Source organism: Pelodiscus sinensis, chromosome 2 (genome assembly GCF_049634645.1).
Source record: "Pelodiscus sinensis isolate JC-2024 chromosome 2, ASM4963464v1, whole genome shotgun sequence".
Classification (NCBI taxonomy): Eukaryota; Metazoa; Chordata; order Testudines; family Trionychidae; genus Pelodiscus; species Pelodiscus sinensis.
In genome coordinates, this window is record NC_134712.1 from 240,990,184 (window position 1) to 241,013,463 (window position 23,280).

A 23,280-nucleotide genomic window follows, 5' to 3' on the forward strand; every position below is an offset into this window, starting at 1 on the left:
GAAGAGGCTGATTGGCTCATCAGAGCTTACGAGCAGCTAGGCACTGCTGCCATTTGACGAACATATCAGAGAGCTGTGCTCATCTGGGAAGCCTTGAGGGAGAGTTTCAGACAAGACCACCTGTGAGACTTTGCATTGTCCTTGTGTGACTTTCCTCCCCCACTTATCCCTTCCTCTGGCAACCCTTCACACCTTCCCTGTAGACCAAATAAAAAAGCATTTCTGTTTGGAAAACACAACCCTGATCATTTATTTGGGGGTTACACAACAGCGGAGGGACTGGGGAAAGAACCTGGAATGGGGGAGGGAGAAGGAAGGGGAAAGAAGGGATAGAGGGGCTCAAGGATGACATATTAAAATAATATTCAAATGACTGTATTTGTCAAGAAAAACAAGAATTTTCTACTCCGATTCCAGTGTTACTGCTCCCTTTTTAACTTGATGTAAATGACAATAGCATCTGGCTCAATGGCTACAAATTCCACATACTTAAGACAGTAATTTTTTGAATGTGATGTTAGTTTGAGCAGATTTGTAAGAAAAAAGAAAAACTAGAAAACACAAACCCAATAAGATTCCAAACAGTGTGGTATTGTCAGGGCAAAACCCCAGATTCCAATTCGTGTTCAATCCTGTCGAGCTGGTAATGGCATGCTCCATTCCCAACTTGGCTTCGATTCACTACCGTGACTCTCAACTCTCAAGCAATATGTGATTCATCTCATTGCTATTTAGGGAAGGACTCACAATGGCTTTGATAAGTCAAATGATGGTCAGATATCTCTCTTCCAACCCACTAATTTTGCCAAGAAAGAATGGGCCAAATCCTTTGATCAGTTACACCACTGAGGTCAATGTACCGTTTAGATGTACAGCAACTTCTAATCTACCCTTGAACTATATGCTTCATCATGAGCAGGTTTGCACCATTTGATTTATGTTCCCTGAAATCCTTTTTAGAAGGGCACTCAAAATCATCCTTACAAGAGTAACAAAACAAACTCCTGCATGTTAACCAGAAGCCTTCACCTGGGATAGTTAACTTAATGCCAAATCCTGGCACGGCATGGCGTTCTCTGGTCTCAATGTTCCACAATAAGCATCACTGTCATTGAGATTAATAAGAAAACTGAAGCCTCACGACTCCAAGATGACTATGTTATACCCCTAGGTGGCTTCCAAGCCTTTCCTTCCCAGGGCTACGTATCATGAGTCCGGTTCTTCCCTGCACCATCACGGTCATATACAGCAGCCAGCTGCTGAGGGAAGCTGTCAGAGGAGGCTGTGCCTCTTAGGAGGAGTGGATTTCCCCCTGGGTGGCAGGCCATGTTGGGAACATCGAATGGGATGTGTAGCCAGAAGACAGAGCTCCTGAGCAACCCAACCATTCTGCTTCTTCTGCATATGGTTCAGTGAGCCCCACACTCTACTTTTGCTGGTTTTTGTTTTTGTTATTGGTTTGTTTGGGTTTTTTGTTTGTTTTTTGCTGCTTGGGGCACCTTGGTTCTCACCGTTCCTGGAGTGATATGGCTTAAGGATTGTGCACAGGAGAGGCACAGGATCTGGCAAAGACTTCTCAGGTGTAGGAACAGAGCTTGTCTGCAAGAGCTCCAAGAGCCTACAAGCAGCTCTGGAATGCCAAAGCACAGAGCAAAGCTGGGAATTTCTCCCATCCTTCCACCTTGGACCTAACCTGCTCAGGATTGCATAGCCCACTTCTATGGCAGTAAGAGACTGTACCACATGGCCTTGACATGCCCCATTCCATTCTCCACTTGGGTTCCACTGGAAATGGCATTCTTCACTTCCTGAACTGCTGTGAGGCGGCTATGCACTGTTTAAAGTAAGTGGCATTTTCTGACAAAACTGTCTCCATTCCAATGGTGGGCAATGTCATCTGCAAATACTGTACATATAAGCCTTGATCCTGCAAACATGCACAATTGTATACTGATTTCAATGGGGCCGCTCAGATTAAATGTAGGACTAGAGACACAGCTTGGACAGCCAGTGCTTCAGGTGAAAGGTGCTACATACAATTAGTATCTTGATCATTTTCAATGTCTGAGTGACAAATACTGGATTTTCACATCTGGCTGTTAATAAAAATCATACTTTTTGTTCCCATTATTTTTAAATTTAAAAAAGTTGGTTAACACACAAAATGGAATAATATTGAATCTCTGATCAAAGAATCGATGTCAATTTGACTTCATGTCTTCAGGATTTTAGTGCACTTCACAGAGTCATCTACTGAAGGCCATATTATGCAGAATAGAGAAAAGGTACAACTGTTACAATGATTAGTTAGAAAATACAAAATGGTTAATTTTTCACTCAGAATTATACAAGACAAAAATTTTAAATTCCAAAATGTAAGCATCTTTCTTGTACCTGCATTGCAAATAGAGTCTAAACTTCTTTCCTTATTTGGGACTAGAGTCTGATACTTGTAGTCATGCCAACTGACCACAAAAGTGCTCCTTATGATTTCAAGTAGGCCAGTCATGAAGAAAGGAGCTATTCCATGTAAATCAAAATAATCAGAAACTTATAATGAAGATCTGATAGTTATTCTGATGCTATTGGTTCAGTATTATTCTGAAGTTTGGGGTCTTATTTTTAATAAGATACTGACCTTCTAGATTTTGCATGATACAATAGAATTAGAAGACTTATTGATTAACCTAATATAACATCTCAATATTTAATACATTGAAATTAATTAAATCTCAGTCTGTTTTTCATTTCTTTTCACTACTTGAAGTTTCTTGTATACTTTAAAAATGCATAGGTTTCCCCCACAGAACTGCAGAAAGTAGGAAACTGAGAAAGAAAACTGACATTTATGGTCAAATTTCTCTAAGACCTTAGCAACCAGTAGCATCCATTATTCTCAGTAGTGTTCTCAATGGGAGCATATTTGAAAATCTGGTCTCAGCTGTTGATACAATGAATTCTGAAAATCTGCCCATATTATGTAGCTTATGCTAGTGCCCATAGGGAGCAGGGTGCTGTCCAACCACCAAGGAAGACATAGTCCCAGCAGGTATGCACAAAAGATAGCAAGATAAGGGAAATATAACACCAGGGGCAGGGCAAACATTTAATATCATCATTGCCAGGGCACAGGAACAATTTATATAATGAGCACACAGTCCTATTTAACCAAACTGTAAACCCTGCATGTGGTGGAAATCACTTCAAACCAGGGGTGTCACAGTGCCCTAGCACCACTATTTCCAGCTCCTATGATTATTGCTAAGACATTGAAAATGATCAATATTAGATTTTTTCAGATGCACTGTTGATAAAATTGTACTTTTATTTCAAGCCCTCTCTAGATGGGCTGCCAGGACCCCGCCTTCCTCCATCTCCTCTCCTTCCACCGGTAGGTACAACTCCAGCTACCACAGGTGGCCTGTGATGGGGTGGTCCTTCAGGAATCACTCCTGGTGCCCTATCAGAGGGCCCAATATTAGGTGCCCTATTACTTGTGGCTCGGTGCTTCCTCTGCCAGGCAAGCGAAATTGTGATCAAGGCTTGTGCTTGGTGGCCTGTCCCTGAGGCTCTGAATGTGCCCTTTTCCAAAGTAGGGCTCCCTCTACAATCTAGGGGTCTAGACCTTAGCAGTCTGAAGCTTACCATGGCAGGTGCCAAGCCTGTCATTGTGCCCTGGGCCAGCATCATTGAGGATTTCCTTCCCACACCCATTACCTTGACCCCCTCTGTGCCCATCCAGCAAGCAGTACCATACCTTGGTGATCTATCCATTGGGGGCTCTTATCCCAGTCCCATGCCTAGTCCTGGTCCCATTTCTGTTCCTGAAACCACTCCCACCTTATCAACTAATCAAGTAGCTGCAGGCAGCTTTTGTACATTTCAAAGGGAGAAGCACAGGAGTCAGGTCCTGACATGGGGAATGCTTTGGTTCCCTTCGTGCCATTTCCCCTGATGCACCTCTGCTTCCCCTGTGGAGACAGGGCTCAGGGGAGCCAGTTTTTAAGCCAGCTCCCCACAGCACTGGCTCCTGTTACACCCACCTCGCTGCCTCTGATACAGAGGCAGCAAGAGGATGGCGATGGAAGCGACTAATCAAGTAGTGACTCGACTACCCAACAAGCCTAGTTTTATCAGGTAGTCGCCTAGTCGCTTACATCCCTATCTGGGACAGCCTATGGGATACTCCCCCTGTCGTGCAGACAAAGCCATGCTCATGCTGCTGCCCAAGATGTGGGATCTCCGTAACCTTCAGACTTAGCATCCTCAATCCAGCTTATGGACTTAAAGGCCATAGACAAGGCCATTCCATTGTGATTGGGTCTGTGCTGGTGGACATGGTCCATCCTGACCAAACCTACACCAACCTCAGCTGTGCCATCCTTAAAAATCTTTTTCTGGTCCCAGGCCTCCTCCAGCTCATGTGTAGAGATAGTCTGTCATTCTCCCTCTGTCTCTGGACAAGGAGAAAGTGTTTGATAGGATGGACCACAAATATCTCCTGGGCATCAGGCCCCACTTTGTGTCTATCTGCAGGTGCTATACACCTCCCCAGAGTGTTTGCTCAAGCACATCTGGATGCTGATAGCATCCACCAGCTTTGAGCAAAACAGGTGTTAAGCCTTCCTGCTGTCAGGCCAACTGTACACTCACCCTTGATTCTTTCCTCCGCCTCCTCTGTAGGAGGCTGTGCAACTGTGAGGCCTATGTCTGATTCTCTCTTAGGTCACATATCAAGGCAAAGTTCCTCTAGGCCACATCTGGGCATTGTCTAGAGGGTCTCTCCTTGATGTTCCCCTCTGGCTTTCTGCTTTAGACCCTGTGAGCTGCACTCCCATCGCTGTCTTCTCATTTGTTTTCTCTGGATTTACTTGAACCTTAGGTTCAGTAGCTCCTTCCCTTGAGCTAGGGAAGGGGCCTTCAGACGCAGGTGCTGTTGCCTAGTATTCTGTCATAATCCATACAAGAGGAAGATAAATGTGATCACATATAAAGAGGTTTTCTAAAATACAGGGTAGAGAGATTGTTCTTGTGTTATTTCTTATTTTACTTTTTGTTAGATTATATGCATGTGGAATAAAGTATTATATATATTAATGGAGAAAATAATACTATAAAATTGCTAAAAGGTGTTAAAAATTATTACAGTAATCTACAGGGATCACCTTAAACCCTGGCGCACTGCTGCTGTGTACTGTAGAGGTCTGGCTTGTTACTGGAGAGCAATTCTCTCTCATATATATATATATATATATATATATATATATAAAAAATAAAAGATTTTCCTGCTGTACAACAGAATGACATCATCAGGCTCTCTGGCTGCAAAAGAAGCTGGAGGGGGCGGGGGGACTGGCAAGTGTAGTGAGCCTGGGGCACATCCCCCTAGTGTTGTTGGGTTGGTTTTTTTTTAAAGTAGAAACATACAGAGTCAATGACCCACCAGTGATGAATCAGAACATGTGATAATCCTACAGGATTTTACCACAGCTAGGTAGTCAGAGGCACTGCAATCCTCTAGTACCTTCACTACTGATCACAATTTTGAGTGACATACATTATAAAAAGGAATTTTCATTAGTGAAGATTACACGACAGCTCCTTTGATTAAATATGGATTTAAAATACACAATAGATTAGAGCAACCTAGCAGGTAGCAGCAGGTGTATTACATAAGTGATATGCATGTTCAAAATTAGCACATGTACCAAAATTGAGACTTCCTTGATATGCTAGATTATGGTTTGCACTTCCCTCTTCAATGTCTTCTTTCTAGCAATTTACATAAATGACCGTGTAGAGTTGCCCTTAAACATCTATGCATTCAAGCACAGGTTAAATTATAAAAGAGATTACAACATCTTCTTTGTCCATCACCATTTAATAAATCAACAGGTCCATTTCTGAGGATTGATGTAATGGTATTTATGAGCATTGGCAAAGTCATGTCCACTTAACTGATGCAATTAAGCAGTGCCTTGCTCTTATTATAATAATAATGGGTTGACTGATGAGTAATTTATTTCTTTCCAATGTAGCTGACAAAAATAGATTATATTCCTAGACAATGCAATGTATTTGGATCATAAACCTGCTGCCTTCTCATCTCTACCATTAGCTTAGATTTATCCTTCCCAGAGAGTGGTGGAATACACTTTAAACTAAGTATCAGGTTTCATATGGAGGGATGCTCATGACTGTATTAAGTCCTGCACAGCCATTTTTATAAGAGAGACATGGGACTGAATCCTTGTTAGCTGTATAGAGATTTTTGTGATTGTCACTCAGTATGTCACTCTGAAGCATAGAATGTCTGTTGAGTTCATAGGAAGTACTGGAAACAGCTATTAGCATGGCAGTGAAATATTTTTGGTTGTAAATATCACTAGGTTCAATCATTACTGGGATGTGTGATATGCTGCCATCCAATTTTTATGTTCTCAGCTGTTTTGGCTTTACAGATCTCACTCAGGTGACAGAAGGTATGTATCTATGTTGTGTTAAAACTCCAGTCGTTGTCTTCTCATGTTTTTGTCACAAACTAGAGGTTTTTCCAGAACTGTGCACAAGCGATGGCTTTCCCCATCATTATAGCAAGATCCTCCTTCATGAAGGTCTCCCCAACAAGTCAAACAACAAGAATAATCTGTAACTGAGCACCAGAATAGCTCCATTTGATCATATTAGTTTGTGATCTGCCAATTGACATATACAGATGGTTCAGGCATCACCACATTGGCCATTCTGCATCAACCCCTTCAGAAAGGTTTTCCTGTGGTTCCAGAACTATTGCAGTGATTCTCACTGAACATATGTTTTCATTGTATAACTCAGTCATGCCTTGCCATCTGTCATATCCACAGGCACATGGTTAAACAACTTGCACTGTTTAAGGCATTTGCTTACTCTTGTGTGACCTTATAATGAATATCTTGGCTCATCCATCTACTGTGATCTTTCCCATCAGCTTGTTACTTTCTTCCTGATATCAGGCACTGGAATATCAATCAGTAAGGACTTCCTTTGGTATTGGCTTTGACTTAGTTGTTGAGGAATAACAGGGTCTAACTTTGTAGCATGGATGGATTGTTCCCACATTGAAAACCAGTGTTATCACCTTGTACTACTTCATAGCCGAGCATACGTGTTCAAAGTAACTGGATTGGCTCCCCTCTTTGAAGTGATCAAATTGCAGAAGATGGTTTTACAGGTGCTAACCTTCCCTTTCATCGTCTCTACATGTGCTTTGAACAACAGTATCTGATGCCCAGGTAGACCGGGTTTGGGTGATGAGCCAGTAGGATTAACTTCTGCTGGTTAATTTCTGCTTAGTTACTTAATGACATAGGCCCTCACTTGTGTCTTAGTTGAGTTGCAAAAATTTAGTTCTTACTGTAGTAAACTAAGAAGTTGCTCAGTGCACATGTCCATCTGTTCTTGACAGCAGCAAAGTCCTTCTCCTGTGATGAGAGGCATAGATCATTGGTATATACAAAGTTCTTTGTATTGCTCAATATGGGATGATCATTGGTATACATGTTGAAGAGAATTAAGGCTAACACATTGCCCTGGGTAAGGCCATTTTGTTGTTGTATCCAGCAGCTCCTCCTTTTGCACAGTACCACATAAAAATGCCTGTTCTGCAGAAGAGATCAGATAAGCTGCACCAGGAGGTAGCCATGCATAAGGCTGCAAATCTTTCATGGCGGTCCCAGAAGTCACAGATTCCAAGACTTTCCAGGACCTCCATCACTTCTGTAGTAGCTAGTGAAGCTGACCCCACCTGAGATGACCCCAGGGCCAGCTGCTGCTCGGGTGGCCCCACACAGTTAGTCCCGGATACTGCCCCAGAGCATAGGTCCTGGAACAGCAGCTGCCCCCCAGGTCATACAGCAGTATTTTTAAGATAACAACAACCACCACCAAGATTCAAGAAGAGATTGATTTTCCAAGCCCCAGTTAAGGAACAAGAATTTGTAGTCTAAGGTTACGTCTAGACTGCAGAGTTTTAATAGAAAAAAGATACGCAAATAGTGAACCACAATTTATGTATCTCTTTCCACCTTTTTTTGGGAGGGGGGGGAGAAGAGGCTTTTCTGAAATTTGGCCCATCAAAGTGGAGACAAATTTTGGAAAAATCTCCTCTTTTAGAACATCCCTTATTCCTCTCACCAAGAGGAATACAGAAATGCCGAAAGAACGTGTCCACTTTTTGTGCATTTGATCTGAGGAAGTGGGTCTGGCCCACGAAAGCTCATCATCTAATAAACCATCTTGTTAGTCTTTAAAGTGCTACATTGTCCTGCATTTTGCTTCACCCACTTTTTTGGAAACTGTTCCAAAAAAAAGTGGACATGTTCCCTAGATGTGGCAGAGCTTTTCCAGGATACGTTTGGTATCCCGGAAAAACTCTGCAGTCCAGACATAGCCCTAGAAGGCTTAGGATTTCCTCAAGAATGAATAGACAATAAGGGTTTGGTTGACATGCTTTAATAGTTGTATGGATCCCAAACAAACTTCACAGCAGATAAAGATCCACATTTAATTTATGAAGACCACATCTGACATTCTAGCAACTGTTTAAAAAAAAAAAAATAAAACAAAACAACACACAATCTTGTCCTTCGTTTTAGTAATCATCTCTGATAAGCCTTCAGGCACCAGAGGTCCAAAAGGGAGAGGGGCTGCCAAGAATTGTGCACTGAAACAAGTAAAAAATGAAAAGAGTAATAGTTACTGTGCTGATAACCCACCAAAAGAAACATGCTGCTCTTTAAGAGACACGCCTCTGCCTGCATGTCCTATTGATGAAGGAATGGCCAGATCTGAGACAAGGAAGTGGATATGAGTTGCTGGTCTCCTCCAGGGTGTAGCAAGTTGGATTAATCCACATTTTCATTGCTTGGAAACATATCAATCAGAGCAATTATGCAGTAGAATGAAAACAGGGGCAAGAGAGGGCATTTGGGTGTTGCTAGTCCTATACATCACCAGAAAAAGGAATTAAGTGAAAGGAAGCTGTTTTCATTAAGGATATGGAAAACCATCTAGTTATGTATCTAATAGCCAGTTCTATAATCTGCTCATCATAATGAGATGGCTGGTCACTTATATCTCTTCTTAGAACCACTAGTAACACACAATGAGCAGGACTCAAATGCTACATAGTAGGATAATATAAATACAAATGAAGGAACTTCACATATGGAAATCGATACAGGTGCTACAATCTGTAATTCTTGAAAAACTGTACATGAAAATATTTGCTAATGTCAAATTAAGAGAAACAAGTATACCAGTGAGTGACAGTCATTAGGAGATAAAAGCTAGGATAGCTGCAGGTGAGTGTAAAGGAAAAGGATATCTGTTTTGGCATGGACTGTTACATAAGGTATTACAGAAACCTGGTGGGATGGGACGCATGATTGGAATGTTGGTATGGAAGGGTACGGCTTGCTCAGGAAGGACAGACAGGGAAAAAAGGGAGGAGGGGTTGCCTTGTATATTAAAAATGTACACACTTGGACTGAAGTGGAGATGAACGTAGGAGATAGCTGTGTAGAGAGTCTCTGGGTTAAGCTAAAAGGGGTAAAAAACGAGGGTGATATCATGCTAGGAGTCTACTACAGGTCACCTAGCCAGGTGGAAGAGGTGGATGAGGCCTTTTTTAAACAATTAACAAAACTATCCAAAACCCAAGATTTGGTGGTGATGGGGGACTTCAACTATCCAGACATATGTTGGGAAACTAACCCAGCGAGGCACAGGCTATCCAATAAGTTTCTGGACTGCATTGGAGACAACTTTCTGTTTCAGAAGGTTGAAAAAGCTACCAGAGGAGAAGCTGTTCTGGATTTGGTTTTAACAAATAGGGAGGAACTAGTTGAGAACTTGAAAGTGGAAGACAGTATAGGGGACAGTGATCATGAAATAGAGTTCATGATCTTAAGGAAAGGTAGAAGGGAGACCAGCACAATTCAGGTAATGGATTTCAGGAAGGCAGATTTTGATAAGCTCAGAGAACTTGTAGGTAAGGGCCCATGGGAAGCAAGACTGAAGAGAAAAACAACTGAGGAGAGTTGGAAGTATTTCAAAGGGACGTTGTTAAGGGCCCAAAAACAAACAATTCCGCTGTGTAGGAAAGATAGAAAATATGGCAAAAGACCAGCTTGGCTTAACAAGGAGATCTTGCATGATCTCAAAATAAAAAAGGAGTCATATAAAAAATGGAAACTAGGACAACTAACAAAGGATGAATATAGGCAAGCAACACGGGAATGCAGGGGCAAGATTAGAAAGGCAAAGGCACAAAATGAGATCAAACTAGCTACAGGCATAAAGGGAAACAAGAAGACCTTTTATAAATACATTAAAAGCAAGAGGAAGACCAAGGACAGGGTAGGCCCACTGCTTAGTGAGGAGGGAGAAGCAGTAACAGGAAACTTGGAAATGGCGGAGATGCTCAATGACTTCTTTGTTTCGGTCTTCACCGAGAAGTCTGGAGGTGTGCCTAACGTAGTGAATACAAGCAGAGAGAGGGTAAGTTTAGAAGATAGGATACACAAAGAACAAGTTAAAAATCACTTAGGAAAGTTAGATGTCAGCAAGTCACCAGGTCCTGATGAAATGCATCCCAGGATACTCAAGGAGCTGATAGAGGAGGTACCTGAGCCTTTAGCTATGATTTTTGAAAAATCATGGCAGACAGGGGAGATTCCAGAAGACTGGAAAAGGGCAAATATTGTGCCCATCTATAAAAAGGGGAATAAAAACAACCCAGGAAACTATAGACCGGTCAGTTTAACATCTGTCCCAGGGAAGATAATGGAGCAGGTAATTAAGGAAATCATATGCAAACACTTGGAAGGTAATAAAGTGATAGGGAATAGCCAGCATGGGTTTGTGAAGAACAAGTCATGCCAAACTAATCTGATAGCTTTCTTTGATAAGATAACGAGCCTTGTGGATAAGGGAGAAGCGGTGGATGTCATATACCTAGACTTTAGTAAGGCATTTGATACGGTCTCGCATGATATTCTTATTGATAAACTACGCAAATATAACTTAGATAGGGCCACGATAAGGTGGGTGCATAATTGGCTGGATAACCGTAGTCAGAGAGTTGTTGTTAACGGTTCTAAATCCTGCTGAAAAGAGATAACAAGTGGAGTTCCTCAAGGGTCTGTTTTGGGACCCGTACTATTCAATATCTTCATCAATGATGTAGATATTGGGATAGAGAGTACGCTTATTAAGTTTGCAGATGATACCAAACTGGGTGGGGTTGCGACTTCTTTGGAGGATAGGGACATAATTCAAAATGACCTTAGCAAGTTAAAGAAATGGTCAGAGGTAAACAGGATGAGGTTTAATAAAGAGAAATGCAAAGTGCTCCACTTAGGAAGGAACAATCAGTTCCATACATACAAGATGGGAAGCGACTGTCTAGGAAGGAGCATGGCGGAAAGGGATCTAGGGGTCATAGTGGACCACAAGTTGAATATGAGTCAACAGTGTGATGCTGTTGCAAAAAAAGCAAATATGATTCTAGGTTGTATCAACAGGTGTGTTGTAAGCAAAACTCGTGAAGTCATTCTGCCGCTCTACTCTGCACTAGTTAGGCCTCAGCTGGAGTACTGTGTCCAGTTCTGGGAGCCACATTTCAAGAAAGATGTGGAGAAATTGGAAAGGGTACAAAGAAGAGCGACAAGAATGATTAAAGGTTTAGAGAACATGACCTATGAAGCCAGGCTTCATGAACTGGGCTTGTTTAGTTTGGAAAAAAAAAGATTAAGGGGGGGACATGATAGCGGTTTTCAAGTATCTAAAAGGGTGTCACAAGGAGGAAGGAGAAAATTTGTTCCTCTTGGTTTCTGAGGACAGGACAAGGAGTAATGGGCTTAAAGTGCAGCAGGGGAGGTTTAGATTGGACATTAGGAAAAAATTCCTAACTGTCAGGGTGGTCAAATATTGGAATAAATTGCCAAGGGAGGTGGTGGAATCTCCCTCTCTGGAGATATTTAAGAACAGGTTAGATAGACATCTGTCAGGGATGGTGTAGGTGGAGCTTGGTCCTGCCTTGAGGGCGGGGGGCTGGACTTGATGACCTCTTGAGGTCCCTTCCAGTCCTATTATTCTATGATTCTATGATAAGGAGATGGTGTTTCACAAAACAGCTTAACAAGGCTAGTTTGCATTGCCATGCTAGAAACCATGCATTATTAGATAGTGGAGTTCAAATAAATACTTTTTTTGATACATGGCTTAGTGAAAAGCATAACAACAAATCTGTATGCAATTAAAATGTCATTCCTGCATTTCTTCAAGCTCATCTTGTGCCTTATGCTTTGCTAGAACATATAAAAAAAGCAATTAAAAGATTGCAAGAAAGAGGGAATAATATGACCTCTAGAGTTTTGTTTAATTTTGTAAGTTCCTAAACAGAAAGGTAGTGCAAGAATTTGGGGGAACTTTAGAGTCACCTAGGGTATGACTACGCTAGCCACCCTAGTTCAAACTAGGGTGGCTAATGTAGTCATTCGAACTTGCAAATGAAGCCTGGGATTAAAATATCCCAGGCTTTATTTGCATGTTCCCGGGCGCCGCCATTTTTAAATGCCCGGTAGTTTGGACTCCCTGCCCGTGGCTACACGCGGCACGGGCTAGGTAGTTTGAACTAAAGCCCTTAATTCGGACTACCATTACTCCTGTTACTCCTCCTGCAATGAGGAGTAATGGTAGTCCGAATTAAGGGCTTTAGTTCAAACTACCTAGCCCGTGCCGCATGTAGCCGCGGGCAGGGAGTCCGAACTACCAGGCATTTAAAAATAGCAGCGCCCGGGAACATGCAATAAAGCCCGGGATATTTTAATCCCAGGCTTCATTTGCAAGTTCGAATGACTACATTAGCCACCCTAGTTTGAACTAGGGTGGCTAGTGTAGACATACTTACTTCCAGCAAAAGACGAGGGGTATTCACATGCCAAGGTGGTATGTACAGTACATGAACCTAAATCCATCCATTTTGAAAATTACATACTTTATTTCCTAACTGGAAGGAGGGATAAAATGTATGGAACTTGATCTGTTCCCAGCATTTACAGGAGGCCAGTTAAAATAGCTTTTATTTAAAAAAAAAAAAAAAAAAACAACTGGCTAAGATTAAACATATTTATAAGGCTTGCTGGGTATGAAAGGCAGTCATTTGGTATAGCTAATGCCCCTGCCATATCCCAAAGACTAATGCATCAGTTTTGCCAAGATTTCATTTTTATCATCTCCTATTTAGAGGACACTTGAGAAATCTAGAATGTTTTCAGAACCCATACAGCTTGATCAGGAAGAAGAGACATGGGAGGGGGGGGAGGGGAGGAGAAGGTGTTACCTTATATATCACAGTTCTATACACCTCCCTGGACTGAGATTGAGATTGAAATCAAACACAAACATTTTGAAAGTCACAGGAGGGATCTATTACAGACCACTTAACCAGAAAGAGGAGGTGGATGCTGCTTTTTTTTTTTTTTTTTTTTAAAAACGCAACTAACAAAATCATCCAAAGAACAGGGCTCTATGATGATAGAGGACTTAAATGTATGATGGAGGACTTAAATCTCAGACCTTTTTGGGAAAAACAACATAGCAAGGGACAGATTATTCAAAAAGTTCTTGGAATAAATTGGAGATTGTTCCCCCCCCCCCCTCCAGAAGGTGGGAAAAGCTACTAGGGAAGAGGCTATTCTAGATTTAATTGTGACAAATAGGGAGGGACAGATTGAAAATTTGAAAGTGGAAGGTAGTTTAGGTGATAGTAATCATGAAATGGTAGAGTTCATTATTCTAAGGAATGGTAGGAGGAAATACAGCACGATAAGAATAATGGATTTCAACAAGGCAACCTTTAGCAAACTTGGGGCATTGGTAGGTAGGATCCCATGGGAAGCAACGGGGAAAACAGTTCAAGAGAGTTGCCAGTTTTTCAAAGAGGCATTATGAAGAGCACAATAGCAAACTCTCTCACTGTGTTGGCAAGATAGGAATTATGGCAAGAGACAACCCCAGCTTAACACTTATCTAAACCTTAAAAAAAAAAAAAAAAAAAAAAAGAAGAAGAGTTCCACAAAAAAGAAGAAACTAGGTCAAATTGCAAATGATAAATATAAACAAACAGCACAAGCAAATAGGGACAAAATTACTGTCTCATAGATACATAGCTAGAGACATAAAGGGTAACAAGAAAAGATTCTACAGATACCTTAGAAGCAAAAGACCAAAAATAGTGTAGGCTCACTATTTAATGAGGGAAGGAAGACGACATAAAATGTGGAAATAGAAATTCTAAACAACTTTTTTGGTTTTAATTTTCTACCAAAAAGGTTAGGAGAAATTGTACAACTGACACAGTGAACACCAGCAAAACTGAGATGGTATCTGAGGTTAAAATAGGGAAAGAACAAGTTAAAAATTAATTTAAAAAAAAAAAAAAAAAAAAAAAAAAAAAGAGAGATGTCTTTAAGTAGGCCAGGCCTGATGATATACATCCTACAATACTCAAGGAGCTGAGTGAGGAGGTGATGGTATCTGAGCCATTTGCTATTATCTTTGAAAAGTCCTGGACTATAGGAGAGATTCCAGAGGACTGGAAAAGGGCAAATATAGTGCCCATCTATACAAAGGGAAATAAAGACAACCCAGGGAATTACACACCAGTCATCTTAACTTCAAACCTTGAAATATAATGGTGTAAATAATCCAGCAATCAATTTGCAAACACCTAGAAGATAAAAAGGTGATAAGTATTAGCATGGATTTGTCAAGAATAAATTGTCAATCCAGTATAACAGCTTTCTTTGACAGGATAACAGCCCTGTGGATAGGGGAAACAGCATATGTTGTATATCTTAACTTTAGTAAGGCTTTTGATATTGTCTTGCATGACTCTCTCAAAAACAAGCTATTGAAATACAATCTAGGTGGAGTTTCTATAACATGGGTGTAAAACTGGTTAAAAAGCAGTTCCTGATAAGTAGTTATCAGTGGTTCAGTCAAGCTGGAGGACATATCCCTCTGTAGGACTCCACTTGATATGTCCTGAGTCTGGATCTGTTCAATAGCTTCATCAATGATTTAGACAATCACATAGAAAGTACACTTACAAAATTTGCAGATGATACTAGCTGAGAAAGTCATTGCAGAGAAGCTAAATGAATTCTTTGCTTCAGTCTTCATGGCTGAGGATATTGGAGAGATCCTCAGATTTGTCATCTAAAAAGAATGACTCAGGTTTGGGGAATTGTCCCAGACTGAGGTATCATTAGAGAAGGTTTTGGGAAAAAGTGATAAATTTAACAGTAACAAATCACAGGAACCACATGGCAGTCACCCAAGAGTTCTGAAAGAACTCATATGTGAAATTGTGGAACTATTTATTGTGGTTTCTAACCTATCCTTTAAATCAGCTTCTGTACCTAGTGACTAGAAGATAGCTAATGTGATGCCAATATTTTAAAGAGGGCTCCAGAGGTGATCCTGGCAATTATGGACAAGTAAGTCTAATGTCAGTATTGGGTAAATTAGTTGAAACTATAGTAAAGAATAAAACTGTCAGACACAGAGATAGACTAACAAACTGCTGAAGGAAAGTCATCATGGTTTCTGTAAAGGGAAAAAAATAACACCTTACTAATCTACTAGAGTTCTTTGAGGGGGTCAAACAAACACGTGGACAATAGAGCACACTTAGATTTCCAGAAAGCCTTGACAAGATCCCGCACCAAAGGCTCTTGAGTAAAATAAATTGTCATGGGATGAGAGGAAGGTCTTTTCCTGGATTAATAACTGGTTAAAATGCAGAAAATGAAGGGTAGGACTAAATGGTAAGTTTTCTGAGTGGAGAGGGATAACTAGTGGAGTCCCCCAAGGATCTGTCCTGGGACCCATCCTATTCAACTTATTTATAAGTGATCTAGAGAAACAGTTAGATGGCAACATTTGCAGGTGGTAGCAAATTGCTCAAGATAGTTAAGACCAAAGCAGATTGTGTAGGGCTTCAAAAAGATCTCAAACTGAGGGTGTCTACACTGCAGAGTTTTTCCAGAAAAATTACACTTACAGCTGGGCTATGTCTATACTGTAGCCTTCTTGCGGAAAAGCTTATGCAAATGAAGTGTGGCATGGAATATCGCCACGCTTCGTTTGCATAATTAATGAGCAGCCGTTTTAAGCAAGAGGCTTTTTGCACAAAAAAGAGCAGTGTAGATGGCTCCTTCTTGCACAAAACCCCCCTCTAGCACAAGAGCCATTCTTCCTCATTTTTTGAAGGCTATAGTGTAGACGTAGCCTTAGAAAAGAGGAGACTAAGGAGGGTGGGGGATATGATAGAGGTCTATAAAATCATGACTGGTATGGAAAAAGTGAATAAGGAAAAGTTATTTACTTATTCTCACAATATAAGAACTAGGGGTCACCAAATGAAATTAATAGGCAGCAGGTTTAACACAAACAAAAGGAAGTTTTTCTTCACTCAGCATACAGTCAACCTGTGGAACTCCTTGCCAGAGGATGTTGTAAAGACCAGGACTAACATGGTTCAAAAAAAGAACAAGTTAAATTCATGGAGGTTAGGTCCATCAATGACTATTAGCCAGGATGGATAGGAATGGTGTCCCTAGCCTCTGTTTGTCAGGATCTGGAAATGGATGACAGGAGAGAGATCACTTCATGATTCCCTGTTATGTTCTCTCCCTTTGGAGCATCTGGTTTTGGCTACTGTCGGCAGACAGGATACTTGGCTGGATGGATCTTTGGTCTGACTAGTATGGCCATTCTTATGTGAAAAGTTGCGAGGAGGATAGGATTAAAATTCAAAATGATCTTGACAAACTGGCAAAATGGGCTGAAATAAATAGGATGAAATTCAATAAGAAATGCAAAGTAGTCTACTGTGGAAAGAACAGTCAGTTGCACACATGAAAATGGGAAATAACTGTTTAGGAAGCAGCATTGGTGAAATAAATTTGGCAGTTATAGTGGATCACAAGCTAAATATGAGTCAACTATGAGGCACTGCTACAAAAAAGGAAAACATAGTTCTGGGATGTATTAGCAGTATTGCAAGCAAGACAGAAGAAATAATTCTTCAGTGAAGTCTTATAGCATGGAGCAAAGCAAGAGTTGTGTCCCCAGTTCTGGGCACCACATTTCAGGAAAGATGTGGATCAACTGGAGAAGATCCAGAAGAGAACAACAAAAATGATTAAAGGTCCGAAAAATGTGATCTATGAGGAAAGATTGAAAAAAAATTGTTTAATCTGCAGAAAAGACGACCACGTGCAGAGATAACCTCTTACTTACCTGAAAACTGTTATTACAAGGAGGAAAAAAAAAATATGTTCTCATTAACCTCGGAGGATGAGACAAGGAGCAATAGGCTTAAACTGCAGCAACAGAAGTTTGTTGCACAATAACAAAAACTTCCTGTCAGGGTAGTTAACCACTGGTATATAAAATTATCTAGAGAGGTTGTGAAATCTCTGTCATTGGAGGTTTTTAAGAGCAAATTAAACCATTCCCTAATAGGTGTTAGTCTAAGTAATACTTAATCCACACTAAGTGGACTAGACTGGAAGACTTCTTGAGGTCCCTTCCCATACTAGTTGCTCTGATTCCTCCTTTGTTAGTGTTATGCTTCTCCAGCGCTGGAGCTGAAATTACACACATACTTAAAGATAGACACACAACCACCTGTGACACTGTGCCTTTTTTTTTTAAAATGAAAATGTGTTTTTGAATATGAATACGCACAACTTGAATATACTTTGCACAAAACAGGGCAAGTAATCTATCACTCAAGAACTTGTAACCCCCCCAAATGTGAATATTCTAATTGTGTACATGTATCATTCTTGTATGTGAAGTTAGAAATATAAAAAGTGTAAACCTGTTTATTAATTTCAGTCTATTGGAAACCATTAGAGGTTCTTAAGGAACTTAGGGTACATCTACACAGCATCCTTACCTCAGAAAAAGGTGACAATTTACACTACACAAATTCCGTAGCGTATTTCATTTGAAATAATTTTGAAATAAGCTATTTCGATGATATAGCTTATTTCAAAATTTGGCACTGTCTACACAGCACCAAATTTAAAAATAAGGTGCTATTCCAAAATGTCCCTTATCCCTCATGCAGTGAGGTTTACATGGTCATCGAAATAGTGAGCCCGTTATATTTCAATGAAATGGGCTTGCTCTTAAGACGCGAAAAAGCTCCACTGTGTAGACATAGCCTTAGTGACCTGGTACGCAAGACAAGGATTTATAACTAGCCTTGTTTTTCCTGCAAGCCTAAATTGTGGTTGCTCCTACAAAAACATGTTACTATGCCATCTAGTGCTGGGTGTTTTTCCTCAGGAGTGCAGGGAATATACAAGGACTTCCAGCCTGGGAAAAATTCTGTTTAAGAAATGGAAAGCAAATGATTGACTTCAGCTGGTTTCACAGACTGATACCCACCTTGAGAAGATACATGAAAGCTACTGGAAACAAAAGAACTCTAACAACAGGTGTAGAGAAGAGCTACTGGACCCAGGTCAGAAAGAACAGCTGGGGCCTGAAAAGACTTCACCTGAAATGAGAATTAGGGTGAGAAACTATGATTTGTAGCAACTTCTCTTAACATATTAGGCTTAGCTGTCATGTTTTGTTTTATTGTAGCTTTGTACTTGCTTTGATCTGTCTGTCATCACTTGCAACTACTTAAATCCTACTTTTTAATACTTAATAAAATCACTTTTGTCTATTATCAAACCCAGTGTAAATAATTGTTACCTGGGGGGAAAACAACAGCTCTCTCTCACTGATAAAGGGAATGAACTTTATGTGCTTTCTCTGTATAAAACTTTTTATAGAGAATAAGACAGATTTATTTGGAGTTTTGGTCCCAATAGGGCTGTACTCCTGGGTGTAGCCAACTCCCTCTAACTGAGCCCTCACCAGCGTTTATTACTCTGCTGGGGGAGACTAGAGCTTCTGGCCCAGCAGGACAGGGTACTGAAGCACCTCAGAGGGCAGGAAAGTGGACTCAGTGGTATGATCAGCACATCAGGTGACAGTCTCAAAGCAGTCTGTGACTCAGTATGTCACACCACTATCTCTTGTGCACGCTCACATGCATCTTTTTTCCCCTGTGATTGCATTTGTACTTAGATATGAGAAAGAAAAGCCCATAGCACATTGAGTGTGTTACTGAGGAGCCCCATTTTTGAGTCATTTTGGGGACTCTGTTTATTTTTCACCCAGCATGCAGGAATCCATTTAAAAAAAAACCACAGAATGGCACAGATGTTTAAGACGTGTATTAAATGCTTCTAGAAGAGGCCACAGAAATGAGCACTATGCCATTAATCAGATCCAGTTAAAAGTCGCTATAATAAATTACGAAGGTATGTTTGTTTTTCAGGAGACGTACTCAGGGCTAGATTCTGACACACTCATGTTGAATAGCATCTTACTACAGGAGTGGTTCCATTGCCCGCAACATGAGTAAGGGTATCAGAGATTGGCCCAAAGTTATTTGTGATCATAGCAGACAGAATTATCAAGGCTCAGGAGAGTTTTCTAGCTAGCCACTGCCCATAGCTCTTTCGCTATGACACTGAAGCTCATTAATATAATCCATGTATAGAGCTACATTATAGGGCTTACAGTCAGAGCAGTAAGGGAAATCACACAGTGACAACACCAAGTAGTTGTAACAATGAGTCTTGCCCATTCAGGCAAAATTCAACAAAACACTTACACATGATCTTAATTTTAAATACATGAGCATTCCTGCATGTGCTTAAAATGAGCACGTGTAATTGCTTTGATGGATTGGGGTCCTAGAACAAGGAATGCAGAATTCCACAGCAGAAGCCTACTTAGAAACAGAGTTATTATATAATTTAACAGGTGTAGTGTGTGCACCTGTCATGGACTCTCAGATCACGCTCACTCTTAGCTCCATACAGACCCTGGGAGACCCCCTGCAGTGTGGCAGCCCTTCTCAGGGGTCCACTCTCTTCAACATGTTAAGCCCCTCTGCCTCATGCACCTCTCTGGGCCTTTTGCAAGCCTGTCTCTCACTGTGGTTTTCGTCAGGCAGCTCACTCACTCAGGACCTCGGGGGCTTCCACAAGCAGAGGGAATAATGTAACCATGCCCCCTAGACTGGGACAACTCTCACCCAGCATTAAACAGAAGTACTTATTGAGTTTTGGCCACAGCTTAGGAACTCACAATGTCAGTGTTCCCTCTAAGATTTTCCATCTATGAGCAGAGTGAGTTTTGTCTTGTGCACCAATATTGAAGTCATGTGTATTTGTTTGGATGTGTGCCACCATTGCACCCAGCAGTTACTAACTAATATATATATATATATATATATATATATATATATATATATATATATATATATATATATATATGGAACAAAGAATGCTAAAACAGCCCTTTCCCAGTCACAAAGGATAAAAAGAGCTGCTAAAACAGAACTTTCACCTATGCATCCTTATTATTACAGCTGACCCTAAGTGCCAGTGGACTGTATTTGTTCCAGAATCTGCTTATTGGCCACCCCTGCAATTTTGCATTTCTGCTGCAGATGTGCTTTAATCCTGGCATCAAAGTTTCTTTAGTCTTTAGAAACAACAAACAAACACTTCAAGCTAGAAACAAAACAAAGCAAGAAAGTTTTCATTCTCACTGAGTTTCAAAAAAGTTTGCCAAACCCACCCACCTCTTCCTACTAGAGACACAGTCTGTGTCTAGACTGGCCAGTTTTTCCGGAAAAGCAGCTGATTTTCCGGGAAAAACTTGCCAGCTGTCTACACTGGCCGCTTGAATTTCCACAAAAGCACTGACTTCCTACTGTAAGAAATCAGTGCTTTTTGCGGAAATACTATGCTGCTCCCGTTTGGGCAAAAGTCTCTTTTGTGCAAAACTTTTGCGCAAGAGGGCCAGTGTAGACAGCTGAGATTTGTTTTGTGCAAAAAAGCCCTGATCGCGAAAATGGCGATCGGGGCTTTTTTGCGCAAAAGCGCGTCTAGATTGGCCATGGACGCTTTTCCACAAAAAGTGCTTTTGCGGAAAAGCGTCCGTGCCAATCTAGATGCTCTTTTCCAAAAATGCTTTTAACGGAAAACTTTTCCGTTAAAAGCATTTCCGGAAAATCATGCCAGTCTAGACGTAGCCTTTGGGAAAAAACTGCAGCCTACAGTCCCTGGCATGATGACCTATCAGCCCCGTGAGGCTGCTGCAGCAACATTAGCTAAACTCCCACTCTCTTGCCTTAGGATAGGCCCTGACCACATTTCTCCTCCTTGCAAAGCAGCTCCCAAACCATCCTGGTCACAATGCTGGAGCACCCTCCGCTGTCTCTCCCTTTCCCTCCCCTTCCCTCCCCCCCCCCCCCCCCGACACACTTTATATATGCAGTTGTGTCCTTAGCAGGAATCAGCAGTTAAATTCTTCCATTTAAAGTTCTGCAGCCCACACTCCTCTCTGACCTTTTCCTGCTCTCTGCCACTGGTTTGAACTCCTTCATCCCTCTCTGTTTGCCTGGCCGCTTCTCCTGCCTGCCCAGAAGCTCATTACATGACCGCCTCCCTGTGCTCACAGGCACAGCCCTCTGCTGGCCGCACAGGTCCATGTGAGCCTCCCAGCCCCACTCTCCTCGTGCCACAGCTGTGCTGCTCCCTCAGGGGCAGGGAGGGAAGTTCCCCATGAGCCCCTGGCACAGCAAGTTAGTGCCCACCTCTCCCAGCCCATGGGCTGCCCCACACCCCGTTCCACTCCTGAGCCAGGTGCTGCTGTCTGGCTGGCACCTTCCCAGCCCCGGAAGTGCTGCCTGCCCCCCTGCAGCTAGTGGAGCACCTTGCACAGACTTGGAGCTCGCCAGCAAGTGCCCACCCAACATGGGGCCACCAAAGTCTGAGACCCTGCACTTTCCAGCTGGGCAGCCAAGATTACCTGCCCCCCCAAGTCCCACCTTTGTCTTCTGTCCAGGTAAACAGAGGTGCCTGGGCCCCCTTTCCTCTCTGCCTCTCCTCCATTCTTTTTCGTCCCACTGGCTGGAACCAGCTGTTCAGGTCACCAGGGTCCTCTTTCTGCCCATCGTCCTCCCACTTGTCAGAATCAGCCGTGCCCTCCAAGCTAGGTCTCCTGGTCACTAGATCACCAGTCCCTGGGTATCCATTAGTCAGAGTCCCAAGTTCTCTTGCTGGTGCTCTGTAAAAACAAACTCCCTCTCCCGTCACCTTGTTAAACCAGTAACAGGCAGAGAAACTGAGTCCCATTCCCTCTGCATGCAAACCACTGAGAAAACCAAGAAAATCCCTTTCTTTGTCTCAGCACCTACTAACAGAGTCTGAATCTTTACTGACAAATAAAGAAAAGGTGGGATCAGAGCATATTCTCAACTCCAAGACGCACAACCTTCTGGTCTTCTAACTGCTGATTCTAAGAATCAGTTCCTTTTGCTACTTACTCAGGGGATATGAGCTTCAGCAGTTTTGTCTTCTCCAGGCTGTGGCTATGGAGTGTTGCAAAAGCTCTCAACCTCTGCTTGCTCCTTTCCCAGCACACCTGTGCTGGGTAAGATACAGTTTTGGATCTTAAATGACTGTTTGTGTACTGCGTCTGCAGCAATCAACCAATCAAGCAATCCAAATCTGCTGGCATGAGGAAAGCTTGGGTTCAAAGAAATAAAGTGTCTCATTAGCCTTTCCTGCAAATATTTTAGAAATAAATGAAAGTTAACTTGTCTATTGCCCTTCTTAAGGTAGAAGCACTAAGCTCCTAGTAAAGTTAATGGGAGTTGTGCATGGACATTGAGCAGAGGATATACCCTGAATTGCCTATCTTTTCTGGTTATCCAGATAGCTTTTTCTCTGCAAATCAATGCACTAGAGTCTTGTTGAATCTATAGCCAGACAGGCTAAAAAAATTAATCCAGCAGAGGTCTGAACTGTTCATGCATCTTAATGGGGAATATTATCCATAAAGCCCATTTATAACCATTTAAGTGGAAAATACTATTTAAACAGGTAGCAAAACCAGCCTCCATCTTTAAAATGCATTTTGAGTATCAAGTGGGTTCAGCATTAGTCATGACTGTGAGTGTCACTTCACTGAAATCCACAAAACCCTGACAAGATCTAGCTTGTCCTTTTACAGCAATATACACTACTCCTTCTAACCCAGCATCTTAAAGTATCTCATAGATTTTTTTTGGTTAATTCT

The 23,280-nt window shown here is 41.6% G+C and overlaps 1 long non-coding RNA gene across 3 annotated transcripts; it reads right to left on the reverse strand.

The window, feature by feature from the left end:
- Window positions 1-5,469: 5,469 nt before the first annotated feature.
- Window positions 5,470-22,606, reverse strand: LOC142826858 (uncharacterized). Of its 3 annotated transcripts, none has more exons than XR_012901125.1 (3): window positions 22,526-22,606; window positions 18,514-18,625; window positions 5,470-7,460 (listed from the first exon to the last, which is right to left on the reverse strand). It is a non-coding gene; the product is annotated as an uncharacterized LOC142826858 (long non-coding RNA). The 3 variants fall into 3 exon arrangements; XR_012901126.1 differs by lacking the exon at window positions 5,470-7,460 and adding an exon at window positions 7,470-7,640; XR_012901127.1 differs by lacking the exon at window positions 5,470-7,460 and adding an exon at window positions 8,513-8,701.
- Window positions 22,607-23,280: the final 674 nt, after the last annotated feature.